The sequence below is a fragment of the Lynx rufus genome, unplaced genomic scaffold, assembly GCF_022079265.1.
Source record: "Lynx rufus isolate CCGP_SWC_20201006 ecotype Redwood Valley unplaced genomic scaffold, mLynRuf1.p SCAF_5, whole genome shotgun sequence".
Classification (NCBI taxonomy): domain Eukaryota; kingdom Metazoa; phylum Chordata; class Mammalia; order Carnivora; family Felidae; genus Lynx; species Lynx rufus.
Genome location: NW_025814867.1, coordinates 99,819,492 through 99,841,593, shown reverse-complemented (window position 1 = coordinate 99,841,593; position 22,102 = coordinate 99,819,492). Strand labels below are relative to the sequence as shown.

General features: G+C 40.3%; 1 long non-coding RNA gene across 2 annotated transcripts; it reads right to left on the bottom strand.

Moving 5' to 3' along the window:
* Positions 1–10,165: 10,165 nt before the first annotated feature.
* Positions 10,166–12,841, bottom strand: LOC124526902 (uncharacterized). 2 transcript variants are annotated; one of them, XR_006965762.1, is made up of 3 exons: positions 12,193–12,837; positions 10,551–10,693; positions 10,166–10,473 (listed from the first exon to the last, which is right to left on the bottom strand). It is a non-coding gene; the product is annotated as an uncharacterized LOC124526902 (long non-coding RNA). The 2 variants fall into 2 exon arrangements; XR_006965761.1 differs by having other exon boundaries at positions 10,551–12,841.
* Positions 12,842–22,102: the final 9,261 nt, after the last annotated feature.

Here is a 22,102-nt window from a genome sequence, read left to right as displayed (position 1 = left end):
AATTGACCAGGCAGAGAAACTATATGACTTAATCCATTGAAAGAGAGAGGAAAATAAAGAAGAAAGAGATACAGAAGAGGTGTAAAAGGAATAGATTAAATATGTCCGCTTAAATGAACCAACAACCAGAATAACCAGGGAAGAAATAAGAGGAAGAGAAAGAAGACAGGAAAAAAATACGTATATATAAAATATACCATATATATATATGATGTACATATATACATCATATATATATAACACTGGTGATCAGTGTCAGTCTTGCTCTAGTAGATACACAGTTACCAGGCACAGAGGGGCATGCTTTAGTATAGGTGGATCCTGCCTCCACTGTGGGCCCCTTGTCCATTCCCTGAAGCCCCACCTTGTTAGTGATGGGGAGAAAAGTTGTGACACCCCAGTATCTCCTCCCCAGACTGGGTGTCCCAAACCACTGCATTCAGTCCATCTTCACAATGCTGCACCGGTGTGAGCTGGCCGTTTTTTTCCGCTCCACAGTCTCCTGTGCCTCCCAGGCACTCGACTGGGATTCAGACCCTGATGTCTTAAAGGATTCTGCTCTGAGCACCCCACTTCTGGGTTAGAGCCACTCCACCCTGTCGGCAAAAGGCCTCTGGCTGGTGGTTGCAAGCAGGGTCTTTTGTCCTTGGAACGGTTCTTTGCCTTCTTCCCACAGCACTCAAGAGAGGGGATTGCTTTCTCCCACTGCAGACTGTGCCTCTGAGCTAGTTACCCAGCCCAGGACTGGCTCCCCACCTTCCCAGGTGCACGAACAGGGCAGCTGGCCCCAGTCTAGAGAAAGCCCCACAGTTAGAAATTGGATCTTTCTCCATTTTTTCCAATCCCTGGTCTGTGGGTTTTCTCTTCTTCATATATAATCTTACACTTCCACAGCCTCTCTTTCTCTTTGGTTTGTCTCTCCACAGAAGGGGATCCCTCCCCTCCATTCCTATGCTGCATGTTTTATCTCTCCCAGTTCTCAATCACACACCTATGGCCAGCCAAGTTGTCCCAGTGGTCCCCTGGAGATGTCTCCATCACTCTGCAGCTTGGACTCTTGGAATTCCAAGTCCTCCCTCCGGCCTCAACATTGCTGTGTTTGAGAGACGAGAGAACTTCAGGTCCCCCTACTTCTCCACCAAGTTGACCAGCTCTATTATTATTAACTATTTTTTTTTATAATAAGATCAATATATTTTTTGACTTCTCTTTCTCAAATGCTTTTGGAAAGCCAAATCTGAAACTACTTACCTCATTTGAAATGTAGCATGTTTCAACATGATTTCTAAGAGGGAGTCCAGTTTTATTAATATTTTATATATCTGTGTAAATCTGTTTTTACTACTCATCATTTAATTTGCATCTTTAATACTTACTGTGCCTTTAATAACAATGTGTTTTTTTGGTGTTGTTTCTGGGAAGACCTCAATACTAAACTACTTGTATGCAGTTAGTCATTTACAAAGTGTATTGGATCAAAACAAAACACCTTAAGGCCAAAGTTTTGTGCTCTAATACCATTCCCATGAGCCCTTCTTGTTACCCACAGCATGTTCCTATCATTGTGATATGGATTTAAAGAAAGCTTTTAAAAACAGCAGATTAGTAACATCTAAAATTCCTTGGATGGAACCATTACTCTCAAAGTGATCCAAAACTGACATCACACAGAATCTTTTGTAAAAATTTCTGTTCTCGTGGCTACTCTTGTGGTGCAACATATTTATGTGAACCCAAACTTTTCAAAAGAAAACAACAATTGGAAAGATATCTATTTCTTCTTACTACTGTCTTCATAGTCTCACTTCAAATTTGTTGCCAGGCCCCTTTACAGCCATGGCCTCCTTGAAAGAGATATCTGCAGAGGGACTTAGGGACATTGAAATACAAACTTTAAAAAAAAATTAAAATGCACCTCCCAAATAGGGTTTTCTAAATAATTGCATCAATTTAAATAGAAATAGAAGTTTGTCTTCTGAAGATAGGGAAGTAAGTAGTCTTTTCTTTGATAAGCCCCTGTATCCACATATATACTCCAGGGTTCCAGGTCAGTTCTGTAGAGTTCCCAGATCCAGAGAGATCAGAAGTCTTCAAGAACAACAAGGTAAGAGAAGAGAAGGCATTCTTGCAAATGCCTCAAAAGCTCTTTCCATTTCACCTGCCACTTGTACACAGTTCCCTTTATTTACCATAGTCCTTAGTCCTGACCCCTTTGGGATTTACAACTATCATACACCTTGGTGTTAACTGTTATTTCTTTCTTTGTCATGAAGTTTAACATTATTTCATTGCAGGGGTCTGACTCTGATCATGGTAGAGCTCCAGCCTACCTTCAGTCCCTACTGCTCACCTGTAAATTCCTCTAGTCCTGTTCTCCCACAGAATAGCTATTTAATGCCTCCTCCAGCTCCAAGCAGGTATATTCCCAGCTGGTTTTCCCAGGGGAAGTTCACCCTTCAGGTTTTGGCAAGACATACCCAGTGCATAATGAATACATAATGCATAATGAATGGAGGTGATGGTTTTAAAGGAATTAGCTGCCTAACCAATATGATATGACAGCCTATACTCCCTGTAACCTCTGTCATTCTCTCTCATTCTTTATATGCCTCAAGCTCTCTTTTATGCTGTACTTTTCTTCTTCAAGGGAATATAATCAGAATGAGTTAAAGAGGAGATAGGAGCACCTGGGTGGTTCAGTCGGTTAAGCAGCCAGCTTCGGCTCAGGTCATGATCTTGCAGTTCGTTGGTTCAAGCCCTGCATTGGGCTCTGTGGTGACAGCTCAGAGCCTGGAGCCTGCTTTGGATTTTGTATCTCCCTCTCTCTCTCTGCCCTCCCCTGCTTGCACTTTGTCTCTCTCTCTCTCTCAAAAATAAATAAACATTAAAAAAATTAAGAAAGAGGAGAGATAATACAAAACCACAAGGACAGCAGTACAAGCACATACCGATACCTTCAACTGATAAGAAAGAAGCCAGAAAATCCACGAGGACCAGTTGAGAATTATAAACAAATTGTATACAAACATGTAAATTAATTTAACTCCTTTAACTATTTTAACAGAAAATATGTGGGCTTTATTTTTTTAATTTTTTAAAAAATATTTTATTTTTTAATAAACAGAGCATGAGCAGGGGAGGAGCAGAGAGAGGGAGACACAGAATCCAAAACAGGCTCTGGGCTCTCAGCTGTCAGCACAGAGCCTGAAAAATATGTGGGTTTTACAAAACATCTTGCAAAGACCATGCACAGAACGTTGTACTTTTCTTTGATCATTTGGCTACATCAAAAATGTTGTGTACAAATTACAAGTGAGGAAAACATTTGAGTACAGTGTAGGATTGGGATTTCCTAGGAATCCCCATGCTCTTTCCATCTCTCACTGGTACAAAAAAAAAAATCTTCTTGTGGGAATTGAAACAGGAGAAGTATGTTTATTCATGCAAATGTGTTCTCCATTATCAGGAATTCTTCTAGAAATTTTGAGAAGTTTTGAGAAGAAGGCCTATGATTTTAAGAAAATACTAAACATATTAAGGAGATAAATTAGGAAGTTAGTGATGATAAAGGAGTGGATTTGATAAGTATCAAATGAGAGATAGTAGATATCTTAAATAGGTCACAAAATCCTTACAGAAGAACCTAAAATACCAAAAAGATTATTTTTCGAAATTTGTAATTGGACAAAAAGAAAATACTATTTTTAAAAAAGAGGCCAAAACATCCATATAAAGAGATAAGTGATTGATTTCTCAGTTGCTGGGATCTTAAAATGCCTTAATATCTAGAAATTTGGAAATATTGAGATACTTGGCCCTATAATTTCACTCTTTTTTAAAAAAAATAATAAATACTTTGAGTAGGACCACTTAGAATTCCAAGACTTCTGAGTACATCTTGTGAATCTGCATATATTTGAGATGCTCTAGTTTCTCTAGCTATTAATAACAAGATGGGAGAGTGGGATCAATAAACAAAAGGGTTGGGCGAATCACTGAGCTTTGGATTGGAGCAAAAGTGTGAGTTGCATTGAAAGACCACAGCCATATGGAAGTATAGCCTTCTGGAGTTTGGTTGCTGGGTCAATAACTTAAAATTCTTTGGGAAATGGAATAAAAGGAATTCTACTCCATAGTACAAAAGGGTCCCATTTACACAATTGAGAAGGGCTTTGTGGTTTTTATAAAACATGAAATAAGTAAAGAAAGGAAAAGAATTATAACAGAGACTGACCCTTGTTTTTTGATATTCATTATCCTCCCCCCCTCCTTTTTTAGTATTAAGAAATATACCTTTTAGCTTAGAATGTAGTAAAAAATATGTTTCAATCTCCCTTTCAGCTAGGACTAGCCATATGATTAATTTGGAGCCATATAACATAAGTGGAAGCATTGTGTGACACTTCAGGACACTTCAAGTCCTTAGATTAAAAAGCCCTCCCCTACATTCCCTCCATCCTGCTGAAGTGATGGTTCGAACTCCAGCAGCCATGTTGAACCATAAGAACAAGGACCAACTCTTTTTTTTTTTTTTAATTTTTTTTTTTTTCCAACGTTTATTTATTTTTGGGACAGAGAGAGACAGAGCATGAACGGGGGAGGGGCAGAGAGAGAGGGAGACACAGAATCGGAAACAGGCTCCAGGCTCTGAGCCATCAGCCCAGAGCCTGACGCGGGGCTCGAACTCACGGACCGCGAGATCGTGACCTGGCTGAAGTCGGACGCTCAACCGACTGCGCCACCCAGGCGCCCCACAAGGACCAACTCTTAAGCATGTTGAAGCAGAATCTTGGGGAAAGACTGGTTCTTTGATGACTGTGAGGTTGTCATCATTCCTGGACTTATTATCTCTGAAATTGTTTTACATGAGAGAATGATACCTCTATCTTTTTAAGGCACTTTTTGTGTTTGTGGAGGTTGGATGGGAAGAAAAGTGGTCCATTTTATTCTCAGATGAACCTAATCCTAACTGATAGGTTTTATTTTCCCCTCCTTAGTACTCTGCTGGAATGTGTGTTGGATTTGGGGGACAGCTGGAGGTAAGTGGGGCAGTAATCAGGACAGCCCATAGTTGGAAGGTTTGGCATTCTTTTGAGCTACAACCTATAGGCACAATTCTCCGGAGAAAAACTGAACAAGAAGCAATTTACCTAGAAACTGAAGCAGTTTCTGGATTACCTGCTGAGTTAGCCCCTGTTACCCTATTAAATAAAAGACATAGGGGCGCCTGGTTGGCTCAGTCAGTTAAGCATCCAACTTTGGCTCAAGTCATAATATCACGGTTTGTGAGTTTGAGCCCTGCACTGGGCTCTGTGCTGACGGCTCAGAACCTGGAATCTGCTTCAAATTCTGTGTCTCCCTCTCTCTCTGACCCTCCCACTCATGCTCTGTCTCTCTCTCTCTCTCTCTCAAAAATAAATAAATAAAAATAAATAAATAAATAAATACATAAATAAATAAATAAAAACATAGTTAAATAATATCAGTGTAATTTTTCCTTTTTTCTCTTAATTCCAAACGTGTGTGTGTGTATGATTTTGAGCGTATCACAGTTCTGATTTTCTCATGAAGATTAAATAAAGTGTCAGTTTTAGTATTTTTCATTTAAAAGACTTACCCACAGTAAATCCTAAAACCTGAGTCCCTGGGTCAATTTTAACTGAATAATGGCCATTTATTTATTTTTGAAGGCAAATTCCCCAGAAACATGGAGTCCCAGAAAGAAAAGTACTTATATAGTTGTGGCTCAAACTTCCGATTTGGGAAAAAAACAGGATGACCAGTTGTGGTCATACTTTCTATGTGACTTAATATCTGTCGGGAAAAAATTATTTGATGTAGACACAAAATTATCTTCCACCTGGGAGATGGACTCTGTTTTGCCTCATTGAAAGATACCTACTAATGTAAAGATAGTGGAGTGGAATAACACCTCTGTTCACTCTTCTTTGCTGCTAGAATTTGAGTAGTTAGGTCATTACAAATTAGGCTAAAACTTTTAATGAAATTAACTAGCAAATTAACATCTGTCCTGATATGAATTATTCTTGTAAGTGAATTGCAAGGTGTTGGCACTTTTATGTATTTTAAGCAAATGGGTCAAAACTACACTAAATCTTTTTGGAAGATTTGAAAAATAGTTCAGAAAACCCTACTTTCTAATTTTGTTGGTGTACAGAGAAAGAATAATTAATACTTGATAACATAAAATCATTTACAGCAACATTTAATGGAAGCATCATTTTCTTTTTCTCAAAAAAAATTTTTTTTAATGTTTTTTATTTATTTTTGAGACAGAGAGAGACAGAGCATGAACGGGGGATGGGCAGAGAGAGAGGGAGACACAGAATCGGAAGCAGGCTCCAGGCTCTGAGCCATCAGCCCAGAGCCCGACGCGGGGCTCGAACTCACGGACCGTGAGATCGTGACCTGAGCCGAAGTCGGACGCTTAACCGACTGAGCCACCCAGGCGCCCCTGGAAGCATCATTTTCATAAAGCATTTTTCGCAGTATGGGTTTCTTTTGAAAAGCAATTATTGTCTCACTCACTGATCAAATACTTTCTTGACCTTGAAAGAAGATACTGAATTTACTTTCACAAAAAAATACCTTTAATGTAGCATACTGTCAGATCTGCTTAGATCATCATTGTTTTAATACAATTTCATGGTTGACAAGTTTATACTATGTTAAAAACAAGACAACAGGCCCCAAAAGGGGTTGCTGATGCTTATCCCCCCATCATCACACCGAGACCTAATTACAGTTTCAGCTTTCCCAGAAAGGAATCTAAACCAGTGGATCAGGAACCACTTGATCAACACTAGTTGGGTCATCTGCCTGATAGATTCCTGCCGTTGCCTAAGGGAAAATAACAGCAATAACCAGCCCAGCTTTTTGCCTAGTACAACTTCCTCATTCCTGTTCTCTTCTTCCTACCAAAGTCTTTCATTTGGTACTGCTCCTCAGAGCTCCTTTCAATCTGTTAGGTTGGGTGCTGCCTAATTCAAATCAAGTTTTGTTCAAATAAACTCAACATTTTTTATATGCCTCAGTTTATCTTTTAACAACTAAAACTAAGAAAAGAGTCAATTTTGACCTGTTTTAGGATTTCCTTGTATTTATGCTGTTAGTGTTATCTTCAGGATGTGGAGCATTGCAGAGATTTAGGGGTTGTGTTTTTTTTTTGCAAAAATATTTTTTGTGCTACTAATCTATTTTATTGGGGTTTGTCTGCGTGAAACCAAACACTATATATTGTAAGTACACTTATATATTTTTATACATATATTAAAAATTGCAAATAGAAGATCTAATATTTTCCTCCCACACTTCAGTGAACTGTCTTGCACAGCCTGTGGTGTATCCAACCCATTTTGGACACAGCGAGGGAACTCAAAATCAACTCCACCTTACAGAGTCCATTCATTTAATAACTAATGGTGATATCATAATGTGAGGGTCCCCAAGCCCTTCCTAAGTTTCCTTATGCAACTAATATGATCCAGTTTCAATCCAGATACCTGACGAACAAGCCCATTCTTCTACCTACCAGTAATGGGAACCAATCTAAGATCGTGGACTCTATTTTGTTCCAGTTTAAGAGTATCTTGGGCTGGGAGGTGGATTCCAGCCCAGGGGCATTCCACTTCGGGTGCTACCTCTGGGTGGTAAGCCACTGAGAGCTAAGGAGAAGATTGCTGTGAGACCTGAGCCCAGCACTCTGTGGCAGGGTCAATTCTCAATTCCAGCGTTTTTACATCAGTGTTTCTTCCTTGTACGGACACACCCCACTCTACCTGCATGTCAGGCCTAGAGCACAGAGTTAGGTTTGGCTCAGACGTCTGCCAGTGCAGGCACCCAGAACCCCACCCTCCTCTTCTCCCTTCTAGCCCAGGGTTTGGGTCTCAAAACAGTCTTATGCCATCCGTTTCCCCCAGATAATGAAGCAATAACCTTCTAAGGATAGCCATCTAGAGTGATTCTAAAGAACATCCCTCATCTCAACCTCCTTCTAGGAAAGGTTAGCCTCGGTGAGTTCAAACTGCTTTTCTAGCTCCTTTCTTGCTGGAAGCAGGGAACACAAAAATAAATTTTATCTTCATCTGTGTCTGCACGACAATATTGAATACACATTGTGTTCAAGGCATTGTGCTGGGACATTGGCCGTCAACATTTCATTTAATACTCACATGAAGCTAAGGGGTGAATATGATTATTATCTTGGTTTCATAGATGGAGAAATTGAGGCTTAAAGAGGTTACAAACTAGCCCAATTCAAAAAATGGGGGCTCTGTAATGGAAACTCAGGCAATATTAACTTCAATGTCCATAATATCATCATTTTACTAAATTACAATTTCATAATTATACTTATGGACAACAATCACTCTCTACCTAAATTATGCTCATGTGTATGATGGAATACTTTTCATTGATTAGGTGTGTTGGGAGAAAAGAAAGTATGTTACAATGGAAATTGGCAAAAGTTGCTGGGATAATATGAGAAGAGAGCCCCTAACTCTACTTAGAAAGAGATCAGAGAAAGATTCATCCAGGAGGAAAGTCTTGAGTTAATCCTTGGGGGATGAATAGATATTAGTCGAGGAATAAAAGCTGATGGGCATGCCTGGCAGAGGAGCCATCTATGCAAAGGTGAGGAGGCTTGAGAGTGTCTTGCATATTGGAGGACAACAAATAGCTTTCCACAGTCAAAGGACGAGAAATGGAACTTTACTGAATTGAAGAACAATAGATAAGATGAGAAAAGAAAAGAAAAAAGGTAGAGGGGAAAACATGGAGTGCTTTGCATGATATGCCCAAGGACTTTGGATGTTTTCTGAGTGTGGGAAAAAGCTATTGAAGGAGTGAGCGTAACGTGATCACGTTTGCATCTTAGACAGCTCTAGAAATAGATTAGAGGATGACATAAGGCTTAGAGCTCCGGATGGAAAGATTGTGTAAGTTTATGATGCCATTTTATTCTAAAACTCGGGGGGACATTAAAGATGTGGCCTGGGCCACTATGATAGACACGCAGACCATTTTTCACATTTTCAATTTGAGGGCTTGAACCAACCTCGGTTTTCTTAAGGCCATTCCCTCCCTCACTGACTCATTTCTTCATTCAACAGATATTCATTTGGCATGAGTTTCCAAGAACTGAGTTCAGAACTAGAGCAAACTTTTCCCATCAAGTTCACCTCAGGACAAACCCACATCCTTTAAGCTAAGCCAGACTAGACAGACTCTTCCACCTGAGGCTGAGAGAAGCTGGGGCTGCATTCATGCATCTCTCTCTCTGCCCTCCCTCTGCACTTACCTTCCTGCAACCATCTCACCACCAGGATCCAAGCAGGAATGCCAACCACAGGAACGCTGACCCACGTGGAGTGCCTGCCTTCCAGATAAGCCATGTGTGGCGATGAGGTGATGAGGCGCTGGGCAACCCTCATGCCAAAACCCTGCAGAACTTTCTGCAGAGGGGTTTGCAGATGATTGTGGGAGAAAAACTTCCTTGGAATTGCATTGGCAAATACATGTCAGCATCTTTTCCTTATCAGATAAATTGGAAGAGAAGTGAAAATTTCTATGTGGTTTCCAGAGATAACATTTCAAAGAAAAGCCACATGGTAGCAACAAAAAGCACTGTGATCATCCCAGCTTTCCAACCAAGAAAGCTCTGCCTTCCTCAGGGTCAGAGTAGGAGCCAACATAGCCCAAATAGGATTTCTCTACTTTTACATCATGCTCTTTCCAAATTCTTCTTGGTGACTGTTTTCATAGCCCCAGTAACAAAAATTACTTGAGGAACTATGTGCACAAAACACTGAACAAGACACAGAAGACACAAGAATTCATACAAGAGCATTGCTGTCCTTAAGGACTTCAGTCTAATTGAGGCAGACAAAAGGTACATAAGGAAAAACTAATACACAATAAAGTAGGGCTTGCTATGGATTAAGTGCATGGTACACATAATGGTTTCATTGGTTTCATAAAACAAAGGAGATTTATCTGAGATTAAAAGGAACAGGAAGAGTTCAGATTATCACAGAGAGGAATGGGCCAGGAGGGGCTCACCGAAAGAAAATGTGAAGTCTAGGATTAAAGAGTAACTATAGCTAACATTCACAGATTGCCAGGTACCATTCTCAGCACTTTATACATATAAAATGATTTTATTCCTTACAATATCCTTCCGAGATACATACACATATGTAAACCCAAATTCTAATAACAAAACAATCATGAGTGTTCTTCATGTTCTTTATGTTTGGCCTCTTAATTTATCCCTCTCTCTGACACCGTGTTTCTTGCTCCTTCTTTCCTCTGCCACAGGTCAGAGACAGAGGGCGATGCCAAAGACCATCCCGAACGGGGTCATTCTGGGTCATTCCGTGCTGTCCTGCTGAGGTGAGAACACTGGGCCAGTTACTTCCTCCCCAGTGTGGCCACAGAACCCCGTTTCTCCTAAAAAGGAAAGGAGAAAAGAGGGGTGAGCAGAATGGGGAAGTTGGTTTTGTTTCAGGTGGAAGATAAACACTAACCAATGAGTGAGCCTCAGTTAAACGGACAATATTCTGGAACAAATCCACAGGACTCTTTTCCACCCCAAAACTTGTTAGCAAAACAATGATCTCACTCCAAGGGGCAGAGAGCAGTTAGATGAGGACTCCAGCAGACAAGCTTCCTGAAAAGAAAAAAAAACAATTAGTCAACATCTGAGATCCCGAAATCTGCCTTCTTCCCCTAAAAGAAGTCTCTTGGGGGAAAGGCCAGGGACTAGGGTCTCCACTCCAACTCCAGCTCTCTTTCAAAGGACATCAGACAAAATCTTCACACATGTATTGAGATTTTTTTTCCTTCTATTTTTGTTCCCCTTTCCCACCCTGAGCTGTTAGTATTTTGAAAAGTTTTCAATCCTGTGGCACTCATTGGCACCCTTCTGACAACTCATATGTGTCCGAGTGCACTTTAGTGCACTTGGCTCTCCCAGAGGTCAACCTTGCTTCTTTCAGATAATGTGCAGAGGGACTCATGCCAGGAGTGGGAGAAAACTTCTCTTTTTCTCTTATAGTTCAGATAAGGCTTCCTTCCAGAGCCCCACACTGCCAGAAAGCCCAGAAGAGGCATCGTCAAGGGCAGGATTGCTACAAGCAATCTTCAAACTGCCTAGAAGAGACCCTTTTCTGTAGCCTCCCCTCCCTTGCCTGGGACAAAAGCAGGAATATGGACAGTGCCCCTCTCCCATCCTCTACTGTCTCTGAATAGGTCATGTTTATTTAAGGCACTCACACTGAGGTCTCCATTTAAAATGGTTCAGAGTTCTTTGGAAATAAGAAAAGAAAACCAAACAATTGTTCAGATTTCTCTGGAAATAAAGGCAATACTAAGTCCTTATTGCTCAACATAAATATTGTTGACGAATGAATGAAAGTCTTTGCTGCTGGCATGCCACATAGAAATGGAAACTGATTCTCCAGAGAAGAGAAAGGGTCAACAGGAACTAACCTTAACCCTAACCCTGATCCCAGAGACTAGAGAGGAAGGAGAAGGATGGAGGGGGGATAGGGTAGCTGGGCATGTGGCATAATTTGCCACTTGGAGATTCTGGGGAGCTTTGTGATGCACGGCCCAGACATGGGCACATGGAGTGAGGGCCCTCTGCTTCCTGGGTGGCTACAGGGTCGGACAAGACAGTTCAGCCTGGATTAGCAGAAGAGGCAGAGTGGAAGTTACGGCAAAAAGTTTTCGATAGCCAGGGGTAGTGACAAGCTGGCCTTGGATGCTCAGACAGAATATCTAGAATGACAGTTTAGTAAATCCTAAACCAGACAGTGCTGATCCATATCTAGTTTATAACTTTAGGTGTCCTCATGATTTTCTAGAAAAAAATTATCACATGTTTTAATTGCCTTTTTGAGTTCTCAGTCTTTCTCCAATGCTCCTTGTTAAATTTTTATTTGAATCTCTTCTCCTTTAGCCATCTTGCAATTGAATCCTCATTTTGAGATAATTGTCTTTTTCTTCCATTTCTTTCCTAAATTCAATCAATACTCATTTCATTTCCTCTGAACTGGCTCCCCCCTCCCCCTTCTATTTTTGGTCCATTTTTTGTTAAAATTTGATTCCTCTCAAATACTGGTAAGTAAGGCTTGAAGCTGGTGAAGGGGCAAATCCCATGGGTACCTGTGGAAGCAGGGCCATGCAGAGAAAGCAGCATTTGCAAAGGCACTCGGGCAGGAACAAACGGGGCTCATTCGAGGAAAATCGAGGAAGCCAGCACGGCTAGAGCAGAGGAGCAACAGTTCTTACTATGTGTCAGGCTGCTGTGAGGGCTTTTTAAATATTAACTTATTTTGTCCTCACAACACTCCTGTGAGCAAGCTATGATCATTAGCTTCATTTACAGATGAGGAACTGAGACACAGACCAGTTACATTATTTGCCCGAAGACACACAGAAAATAGAGTCAGGACTTGAATCTGTGTACTCTGTGGGGAGAGGAGGAGGAGGAGAAAGAGGAAGAGGAGAGAACAAAGGAAATGGGGTGCCACACCCTGCAGGGTCTTGCAGAGCATTTCGGGGGTTCTGGTTTTTACTCTGAGCAAGATGGGACATCATGGGCAGATTTGATCAATGGAGTGACATGATTTGATTCACACTGTAAAAGGATCCCTCCAGCTGCTGGGTTTAAAACAGACTGTAAGCAGGGAGACCTGCTAGGAAGCTGTTAAAGTGATATGGTGAGGTTGCCCAGATGAGCTGATGTTCATGAATTCAGATTTTTTTTTTAATGTTTGTTTATTTATTTTGAGACAGAGAGTGCGTGCGCAAGCAGGGGAGGGGCATAGAGAGAGAGGGAGAGAGCGAGAATCCCAAGCAGGCTCTGCACTGTCAGCATGGAGCCTGACATGGGACTTGAACTCACGACCCATGAAATCATAACCTGAGCTGAAATCAAGAGTCAGTTGCTCAACTATCTGAGCCACCCGGGTGCTCCAAATTCTGACTTTTCATATAAAATAGCCCCCACCCCGTTATAGCACATTGGCAACTAGTTCAGGCCTTTGTAAAACATTGTGATCGCTAATCAAAAGACATGTCTACAGGTCCGTCTGCCCTGCACACACATGTCTGCTCTTACAGGACAGGACCTTGCAGCCTGTGCCTCTCTCCTTCTTTCCCAAGCCCTAACTGTTCCTCTCCATTTGAAAATGGATGTGCCCTGAATGAATCAGCTTAGTCATCGCTGGAGTGAGGGGGCGACACAGCAAAGAAGAGGCATAGCATGACTGTCCCATCGGGGATTTCACTTCCTTTCACATTGTTTATTCTGCTCCCACACCTCACTCTGCACATACTGTTGGAGAGAGGCCCCATCTGCTTTCTCTTCCTCCCTCTCCACCCCTTACTCTCCCACATGCAATCACGGAGAGGGGGGGTGGCAGGGCAGTCCAAATTGGTGGAGTGGCTGAGATCCTCCTTATTCTGTTTTTCCCACCCTTGGAGACCTGAGATTCGGAGTTATAAATGCCTCTTCTTTCAATGCTGCCTTCACATTGCAGACTGTTTTGTAAGCCCAAGTAGGGCAGCCATCCAAAACTGATGGAGAAGGGAGGACTATCCAAGCCTTTTTATCTCCTCTTTAACAGAACCATACAAACTGAAGCCCACTAGCCACCAGGAGATATTCAGTATCAGTCTGGGAAAATCTCAGCGAGATTCCTGAGGGTTGCATTGAGCTTGGGCCTTTGCTGCAGTACCCAAGAGCTGAGGTTTTATCTGGGAGAAGGTCCTTGCCTGTGCTCCATGCATTTCTTTTAGATATGGTCACAGCAGCAGCACATAGTCACGTCAGCCTCGGGAAGTTGGCCAAGAGTTCTTATCAGGATACAGGTACGATGCTATCTTCTTAGCAACTAACATGAGAATGACTTTGGTAGGCTTGGGAGGAGGGTAAGAGCCATGGATTAAGTTTTAAGTGGAGAAGTAAAATAAATGGAAAGCTGGGACCAAGCGTTGCAGAACAGAGATGAGGAAGGACAGGAGACTGGCTAGGGAAGGAAGGAGAGGCTTAGAAGTTGGGTAGTTGTGTGATGTGAGGAACTGAAGAAATGCTATGTGTCGGGAGGTGTCACTCTTTCCCACGAATCCCCAGATCTTCCTGAAAACAAAACAAAAAAAATTCTGGATTTTCTCAGTGTGATTGAATTTCTTGTGAAAGCTGGTGAGGGACTTTGATTATCAAGGTTGGCCTGGGACAGAAACAGTCAACCTGCACAAATGAGGGAGGAGTCAAGGTCTTGGCTAAACCCTTTGGTGGTATATCATGCACAGAGCCAGGTGGACCCTCTCAGGACAGGCACACAGCCAGATCTGGATGTCTTGGGCCCCTCTTTCCGGACGTCATGCAGACCTTCCCCTTGGGTCCCTGGAGGTCTCCCCTCTTGTCCTAACAGTTCTACTTCTAGCTAGTTAGCTCAGTTCACAACCATTTGAGAATTTTGTTTGAGAGGTCACACAGTGCAGTGGTCAAGAGTAAACATACTAGGACCAGATAGTCTGGATTTAAATCCTGGCTTGGCTAGTTTTGGCAGTGAGCCTTTGATTAAGGCTAACACTGCCTCAGTTTTCCCAACTATAGAATGTTATAATGTGTTCTATAGCTTACAGGAATGTTGTGAGTATTAAACAAGTGAATATATGTGAAGTACTTAAAATTATACCTACTTCGTGGGAAGCTTTCACTAAGTATACTTGTTTATTACTACTTAATACTGGGAGGAATAAGGACGTTTAGCCATAATACAAAAACTTTCATGTTTTTGATCACTGAATTTCTTTTTAAAATTTCAATCTATAGTCATAATTCTCTTTTATTTAAAAAAATCTGTTTCTGAGGTATAATGGGCATATAATAAACTACACATATTTAAAATAGGCAATTTGATAAATTTTGAGAATATATATAATATACACCCCTAAGACAACCATCCAAATCAAGAAAGTGAACATATACATCACCCCAAAAAGTTTCCTTGTGGTCTTTGGTAGTCTCTCCTTCCCAGTCCTTCACACTCCCTTCCACTTCCTGTTACCACCAAACTACTGATTTGCTTTCTGCACTACAGTTTAGTTTGCATTTTCTAGAATTTTATATAAATAGAATCATACACTAGGAGCTCTTTTTTGTGTCTTCTTTCACTCAGAATGATTATTTTGATGTCTATCCATGTTGCTGCTTGTATCAGTAGTTCATTCCTTTGTATTACGGAGTAAGTAGCATTCCATTGTATGGAGGTACCATGATTTCTCTATTCCCCTGCGGATAGACATTAGGATTGTTTCTACGTTTGGGCTACTACAAGTATACCTACTTGAGTATGTGGGTACAAATCTATGTGCGGATATTGTTTCTCTAATGTAAATACCTAAAAGACAAATGGCTAGATCATAAAGTACAGATATGTTTAACTTTTTAAGAAACTGCCAAACTCTTCCAAAGAGCTGTGTCACTTTTACATTCTATACCTTCATCAATACTTGATATAGTCAGTCTTTTTAACTTTAGCCACTCTATTAGGTATGTAGTATTATCTCATTATGATTTTATTTACATTCTCCTAATGAGTAAAAATGTCAACTTAATCTTGCCAGTTACTTACTTGTCACCTATATTCGTTGGTGAAGTGAAGGGTTTATTCAAGTATTTTTCCCACTTTTTATTTTTATGTTATTTTATTTTATTTTATTTAAATTTTTCATGTTTATTTTAGAGAGAGAGGGATCACAAATGGGGCACAGAGGCAGAGGGAAAAAAAAATCTAAAGCAGGCTCCATGTTCAGTGCAGAGCCTGACATGGGGCTCAATCCCAAGACACTGGGATCATGACCTGAGCTGAAATCAAGAGTCAGAGGCTCAACTGACTGAGCCACCCAGGCACCCTACCCAAAAATTGGGTAGTCAGCTTTCATATTCTTAGCTTGAGAATTCTTTATGTATTCCAAACGCAAGTTTATTGTTATTGTTGTTTTTTTCAGATACGTGCTTTGCAAATATTTTATCCAAATGTGTGGCTTGAACTTTCATTCTCTGAGCAGTGTTTTACAAAGAACAAAATGCTTAATTTTTATTAACGCCAATTTATGTTTTTTTAATCCTCCGTGGGTTATGGTTTTGGTGTTGGATAAAAGAAAATTTTACCTAATCTAAGGTAGCAAAGATTTTCTGCTATGTTTTATTGAGAAGTTCTATAGCCTTGGTTTTGCATTTGGGTCTATGATCCATCTTCAGTTAATTTTTTATATGGTACGAGATATGAATCAAACTTCATTTTCTGTTTGTTTTGCATAAAGGTATCCAATTGTTACAGCACGGTTTGTTTTTCTTTTTTTAATTTGTTAATATGGTTAATACATTGATTTCTAAATATTAATATAGATTAATTAATTAATATTAATTCTAATATTACATTCATGGGATAAACACAACCTGGTTATAATATATTATATTATTTCTTTTTCTATTATTTCTTTTATTATTTCTATTATTGTTGGATTCGTATTACTAAAATTTTGCTTAGAATTTTTGCATCTATATTCATGAGGGATATTGTTTTGTGGTTTTCTTTTTTATGTAATGTCTTTGTCTGGTTTTTGAATCAGGATAATAGAAGTCCTTCCTCTTCTATTTTTTGAAAGAGTTTGAGAAGGATTGGTGTTAATTTTTCTTTGAATAATTGGTAGGCTCACCTGTGAAGCCATCTGATCCTGAGCTTTTCTTCACTGGAAAGCTTTTAATTACTGACTCAATCTCTTTACTTGTTATAGATTTATTCAGATTTTGTTTCCTCTTGAGTCAGATTTGCTAGTTTTTGATCCTTTGGTTAATTAGGAGTATGTTTTTTAATTTTCACGTATTTATGAATTTCCAGAATTTCCAGAATTTATTGATTTCTAATTTTATTCCACTGTAGTCAGAGACTATATTTTGCATGACATAAATTATTAAAAATTTTTTTGATCTGGGTGTATTAGTGGGTGTACCCACTAAGGCAGGTCTAAATTAAAGTTCCTGCAATAACCCTATGGACTTTGTCAAGTTTTGCTCTTGGCTGTTTGGAATTTCTTTCGAAGCAAAGTCAGCTTTTGCAGGCAGCATGTAGCCTATGAGGGCTGGGCTCAGCTTTCCTATCTGGGTTTCCTCTTGGCTTAGACCACAAATCATTTGGCTGGGATAAAGTTAGGAATGTCCTTTTTTCTCTGGTTGGTGGAGCTAAAAGGCATCCCAATTCCAGACATATTGAGCACTAGGTGGATATGAATGTCATATTTAAACTTACCAGGTTACTTTGTAAGAGTGTTTTACAAAATTTAAATGTGTGTCAAGATAGATGTGGTTGTATTTCTGATGTTGAATTTTTCTTTCATTACAGGTTTTGTTTCTATACCTGGCAGCCAGCCAACATCCTCTTCACTGACTGTGTTGAAATTAGAACAATAAAACATTCCTTTCCCTTAGAAGTATCAATGAGATTTCCCTTCATAACAAGGCTGTATTTCCTGGACTTTGCCAACTCATTGGCATGTTTGGGGGTGTTTTTTTTTCCTTATTCTTTGATGACCTTAGATGTAGGAGTTCATAGAATAGTGCACTCAAATATGCTGAGGCAAGTACAATTCAGAGTCTACTTTGGGGTTATTTATCTGGGGAAATAATCTAAGCCAATGAAGTTGAGATCAAGTTGAGTTTGGCAAATAGAAGGGAAGTAAACTAGGTAAGGAGAACACATTGGTACCTAGAATAGTCTGCAGGTTCCTCCTTTGGCATGCCACATGATCATAGTCAGGTTAAAGGAACTCTTAGAGGCTCTGTTTTCACTACTTGGAAACAGGAAAATTCAACTCAGCTTCTAAGGGTCGTATAACATTTGCCACAGATAAAAAGACCCTATTCTTTTTTCACTGTGTTTCCTTAGCAGCTGTCACCCAGCAAATGGGAATACCATAGTTATGATTATGTTTGACCCATAGTACTTCCCTGAATTCATGAACCAAGAACATAAATTAAATGTTTCCTGAAAAGTTAACTTTCTATTAAATATAAAGTTAAGGAATTAATACCTAGTTACACACTGCATCAGAAAGGTTTGTATAAAGTAGAAACACAAATGACTACAACTACGTGTAGACTGTTGCTTACCAGTAAATTCAACTGTTGCAATAAGCATTTAACTCAATCCAACTCTAGTTCAAACTCTGAGGCCTAAAAATCAATCTCACCCTATTTCCTTCCTAGATTCAGAAACTGATATCCTAGATCCAGTCATATAAATACAAGTAAACAAATGTGCACGCACATGCACACATGGTGGCTGTGTCTTATGGTAAGAACAAGAAAATTACAGAATATATGCAATTATAGATGCCATTTAGATCCTTTAACTGTTTCTGAGTAAAAACTAGCTGCCCTTAACCAAAATGATAAGGAAAAGAGTAAAAATCTGTTGTGCCTGTGAACAAGCCTGTGAAGGTTTTATTGTAAGCCTCTACCCCATCTCTTGCCCTTGAGGAAGATATAGTGTAGGTATCTCAATGGCAAAAAGCATTAGGTAAAAAATGACCTGAAGTGAAGAACTGAAAACCATGAGGAGGCAGAAAACATCTGGAGGTAGTCACTCTGCAATGAATAGACCATATACCACCCTGTCTCACCCTTGTACTTCTAAAGTCCTCAGTATGGCTCCTGGTATTCATAACAGGGAAACTTACCACAGGGTCTGGAGAACGGATAAAGCCAGGATCAAATAGCTGCTGCTCTCCTCTGTCTCTGCCCCAACACCAATTTTGGTTGGAGGAAGCTGAGCTCCAACCACCACGAGAGCTCTCAGGCATCTCCCATCATCTCACTCACTACACTTGAAAAGTCCCTTAACTGATTTGGTCTCAGCCCTTTCACTCACAAAACAAGATGATTGGCCCAGGGGGTCCTAATGTTGGTTCAAGGTCTTAGACCCAAAGATCTTAGAACTAGAGACAATCACCATGAATCGATGCAAAATGTTAAATAATGAATACAAAACAAAAACTATTAAAATAGTAAGAAAAAGAGTCATAAAGTGAAACAGAAAATAAACAAGTTAATGACAAAGATTTGTTTTGCAACCTGGATGAGCTCTGCTAGCTAGTATCTCTTCCTGTTATAGTCTATTCTCTTCACTCTGCAGCACTATCATCTAGTTGAGTTGCTCAACTCCGTTATTAGTCCGTAATCTCAGACAGAAAATTTTCCTGAAGTTTGTTATTCTATTCTTTTTTTAAAGTGTACTTATTTAGGGGCGCCTGGGTGGCTCGGTCGGTTAAGCGTCCGACTTCGGCTCAGGTCATGATCTCACGATCCGTGAGTTCGAGCCCCGCGTCGGGCTCTGTGCTGACTGCTCAGAGCCTGGAGCCTGTTTCAGATTCTGTGTCTCCCTCTCTCTCTGCCCCTCCCCTGTTCATGCTCTGTCTCTCTGTCTCAAAAATAAACGTTAAAAAAAATTTAAAAAAATAAATAAAGTTCACTTATTTATTTGGAAAGAGAGAGAGAGAGAGAGAGAGAGAGAGAACTTGAGTGGGGGAGGGGCAAAGAAAGAGGGAGAAAGAGAATCCCAAGCAGGCTCCAACCTGTCAGTGCAGAGTCTGACTCGAGGCTCAATCTCACAAACTGTGAGATCATGACCTGAGCTGAAACCAAGAGTCAGACGCTTATCCAACTCAGCCACCCAGGTACCACTGTTATTCTATTCTAATGGATCCATAAGATTTTTACGCTTAACTTTAATCAGACAAAAGAGCATCTGATTTTTCATACAATGTCGCCTTTGCATAGAAATTTGGCAATCACGAGCTGAGTTGTGGAAAATGACATACTGCTTAACCAGAGTCCATGTGTGGGTTCCCCTTACAGATCTAAAAAGAAAATGACTTGTTCCAACCCATCTAGAAACCCCAGCTGAGGGCTCCACTCTGATGGAGTGGCTTTCTTATGACTGGACCTATGCCACACTCCTCAGCATCATATCAAATATAATCAGCCCATAGACACCAGCAGGCATATGGAGCAGACTGTCAGGTGAGGAGACCATGGTAAGAATAAAGGGAAGGAGAAGTGGATTCCAGAGCCACAGAGTATTAGTGCTGGTTGGAACACTGGATTCATTTTTGTCACTGAGACATGAAGTGTGGTCACCTAAACCATTGGGCAAAAATGACTGATCCTTCTTTATCTGCCTTTAAATTCTCTTTTTTCTGATGAAAGTGAAGTATCTTAAGCCTCAAAGCTAGACTGTTTGAATTCAACTCCTGATTATGCCTTTACTCACTGTGAAAACTTAGGTGAGTTACTGATTCTCTCTGTGCCTTAGTTGCCTCATTTTTAAAATAGGAGTAAATATAGGACCTACTTAATAGGGTTGCTATGAGAATTTGAGGATTTAATATATAATTTTTTAAAAGCACTTAGACTAGTCCCTGGCCCCAAATAAGCACTATGTAAATATCAGTTGTTATTATAACAAACTTTGAAAGAGCAAATTCACTGGTAAGATATAAAATTCCTTGGATAGATTATTTAAAAGATTGTCAGACTTAGAATGTATTTCCTTGGAGAATTTTTAATCCTTTTACCCCCTGGACTTCATCTGATGTAGCTACCTACTTCTTTATGGATGAAAAAAAAAAAAAAAAAGAGAGAGAGAGAGATGAAAAAAAAGTAGACTCAACACAAATGGTTACTAATCACTAGGTGCCTCTCTTTTTCTACCCTTGGGTTTGCTTAAGAAAGAAAGCAACTGAGAGGTCTGAAATTAACATTTTCCTTCTCTTACGGAGGTTTACTGGTTCCAACAGTGTTAGAACTAGCCCATATTTCCCAGTGAAGATGGGCTTTACCCTGCCAACCAGACAGAGTTGTGTCTGCCTAGGGATTGATCGCAACTGTGTCACCGCTGAGCCACAAACCCAAACAAAACTTCTAGGGCTTTGGAGTGTAGACAATAGCTGAATTACAAGGGCACTGTCCCAGAAGAGATCATGCTCATTTTTGCAGACCTGGACAATATAATGGCTGTGTCTTTGAAACCAATCATTCAGGTCTTTGCTTTACTGTGATGTGTCTTTCCCTTGACAGTAGAGAATTCCCCCACATGGGGAAGGTAGGTTCCCTGTCATAGTGCCTAGTACAATGTGGATAACTATAATCACAGTCCTCTAAAACCCCTGTGTGACATCAGTGGGAACTGACTCCACCTTGCTAGGAAAAATATGCTGGACCAGGGATGGTGATGTTGTTTTGTTGGCAATTCCACCAAACAAGCAAACTCAGATGGGTGGAGAGTTTCTCAGAAATGCTGAGTAATTGCCAGGGGATATGCTATGATCTGAGATAGATGCCTCACCAAACATAAGGTCTCAGAGGAGTCTGGTTGGCTTCAAGTGAAACACCCATCTAACAGTCTTAGGGACATCCCTGGGATTCGAATGGTGCTGCCATCAAAGCATCCTAAACACTCTTCAAATTCACCTTCTCTTAGGATGCTTATTATCTCCAGGTTGGGGGTTGGGGGGGTGGGGGGAAGACATAAAATAATTCTCCTTACGATGTTCAGCACTGAACGTGAACCTTCATCATACCCCAGAGTTATGCAATCTTTGGAAGGGAACTAAAAAGAAGGTAATTAGTCATCTCCCACAGTAAATCCCCAAACCAGTTAAAGTTATGTACAATCGATCACATATCATCACCTATGTCACCACCTTCTCCTCACTCACAGGGTTAACCCTGCAGGACTTCCTTGAACAAATAGTCTAATTCTACAAACATTTAATTGTGACAGTGTGCAAGGATCTATGATTCCAAGCCAGCAGAGTGCAGCACAGAAATGAAGGGCAGTGGAATAGGAGTTAGAGCTTGGGTAAAATCCTAGCTTCACCCATTACTGGCTTTATGAGCCTAGACAATATACTCAGCATCTGGAAGTTCAGCTTACAAAACAGAACTGACAAGTTTACTCCTTATCGTGCTTCTGTGGGTATTTTGTAGGACAAAGGTCTCTGC